Source organism: Wasmannia auropunctata, unplaced genomic scaffold, assembly GCF_000956235.1.
Source record: "Wasmannia auropunctata unplaced genomic scaffold, wasmannia.A_1.0 LD336088.1, whole genome shotgun sequence".
Lineage (NCBI taxonomy): Eukaryota > Metazoa > Arthropoda > Insecta > Hymenoptera > Formicidae > Wasmannia > Wasmannia auropunctata.
In genome coordinates this window covers 4,175,817-4,178,218 of record NW_012026802.1, presented here as the reverse complement: position 1 = coordinate 4,178,218, position 2,402 = coordinate 4,175,817, and positions in this window count along the sequence as shown.

The following is a 2,402-nucleotide window of genomic DNA, read 5'->3' as shown; positions in this document are numbered from 1 at the left end:
ATCATCCAAAAGTGTACATGCAGCAAAAGTTTAATGCCGTTGTCTTTCCAAATATTTTTAAGTTTCATAAAACAGGTTTAAAGTGACTAAAATGACCAATGGGATCACAGTGAAGCAAAAACTTGGCGTGCCCGCTTTTTATATAGTATATCTTAACAATTAAATATTAATGCAATCCGGGCACGCCAAGTTTTTGCTTCACTGTGATCCCATTAGTTATTTTAATCACTTTAAGCCTGTTTTATGAAACGTAAAAATATTTGGAAAGACAATGGCATTAAACTTTTGCTGCATGTATTTTTGGATGGTTAAACGGTTTATTAAAAAGAAATTTTTTTGTCTAATCAAATACTTGGCAACTTGTATGATCTCATATTTATTTTTGGACAATTTTTATTTGTTAAAATAATATTTTTGGTTTAGGAAGAATGTAACGTATACGATACTTTTTTATATACTTGGTGTAATCTTTTTCTTTTTTTAAAAAAGTGTTTTGGTAGGTTATTATTATTGCACGCTTTCTGCTTTATTTCGTTATAACTTATGTTTAATTATAAGATAGAACTTTTTAAATCGTATGAAATAACTATAATTTCATCGTTTAATATCGTTTAATATCAATTATGCGATTCGTCATTTCAATACGAATAATTGATAACCGTGCGAGCTAGTAATTTATAATAATGCTAATGTGCAATAACGTTTCGTATAAATTTAATATTTGTCGCGATTGCACTTTGATAAGGAATGTGAAGATATGTGGAGCGTCGCGCATTGCTACCTGCTCGCTCGAACATCGCAAGTTGAATGTGATAGTAGTGATAATACGTGCGACCACGTGTACTGACCGGTGCCGGTCAAAATGTTTAACAGATCTTTAAACGGATCTTTCTGAATAATCTCTGTTTGTATTTTATAATTTGGACTTTTGAGCAGAAAATCGCCTTTTCGGACCAATGCGCGACGCCGTAAAAATGGCCGAAGTAGCTCGTCGGCGACGGTTGGCGAAATTGACTCAGGACGGGGAGAGAGCTTTGACTATATAAATATATAGTCAAAGAGAGAGAGCAATTAAATGAACTACGTTTGGTTCCAGATACTTTACATTTATTACATATACATATTACGCGATTTTATATAAATGCGTTTTACAACGGAGTGCGCGGACGGACGATATACATTTACTTTCGGAAACAGTGATGGCTGCGTGCCGAATATTTACGCGCGAGCGGGTGACGTCGTTGACGCGGGCGATCGCGGTAAGCAGGGAACCAGCGCGACGCGCGAAGCATGAGCGCGGGGCGTGGCGGTGTGGCACGTGAGCTGCACGTTTCTGCGATCCATGTGTTTAGGCTTTGTTTGGGTTGTTTAAAGGCCGCAGTAATAGGTTTCGTTACCGGGATTTTTCGGTAGATGAAAAACTTATTACCGCGGCCATCAAACAACCCAAACAAAGCCTAAACACGTGGCTCGCACGTGTCACCCCGCCGCGCCCCGCGCTCACGTGTCACGCTGCGCAGGTTCCTCGCTCACCGCGACCACCCCGCGCAAACCGATGTCACCCGCTCGCGCGTAAATATTCGGCACGTAGCCATCATTTCCGTCAGACGTTACATGGCAACATTGAAGTGACTCAATCTTCGATGCGTTTTAAATAATTTTAAATAAGCGAAACGCGGAGAAAGTTTAATCAACAATGAAGATTCTCAAACGCCAACGCGGTTTAAATCGCGCTTTTATACGAAATCTCTGTATTTGTCTGAATATCGGTTTGTTATTCAATTGGTCTGTTTACTTTTGTTATTGTAATATTGTAGATTTTTCCTTCAATCTTTTATAAGATTGAACGAATTCCCTGTAATCCCTTCACACATTCGAACTTTACTCGAAGCGTTCTTCGTAAGCTCTTCCGTGCCTTCGCAGTACCACCTCCTACTATCACGGGTACTTTAAATTTATATTTTATTCACTGAAAGAAATATGTGTTAAACACCATACAAAATTATTTTTATGCGTTACATGCATTCCAATATGAATTTAAGCAATATACACAATTATATTTAAAAGTAAATTATACGTGCTATTTGCAGATTCGCTTGAGATAGGAAGGAAAATTTTTCCTTCTCTTGCCGCGCTCGTTTTCGCGCATTGTTTAAAAGAGCGTAAAGTTATACGCTCATCTGCTGGCTGTCATCAATCGGCAAGGGAAGGAAAAATTCTCCTTCCTATCTCAAGCAAATCTGCAAATAGCACGTATAATTTAAGAATAAATTTTTTATTCTCGTTATGTTCAGAAACATATTGCGATGTAATATTAGCTTTTCTTCATCGAATTCACCAACTGACGGTGTCATAGAACTTTTAGACTTCGATTTATTTAAAAAATCTATCATTTTGGTTCT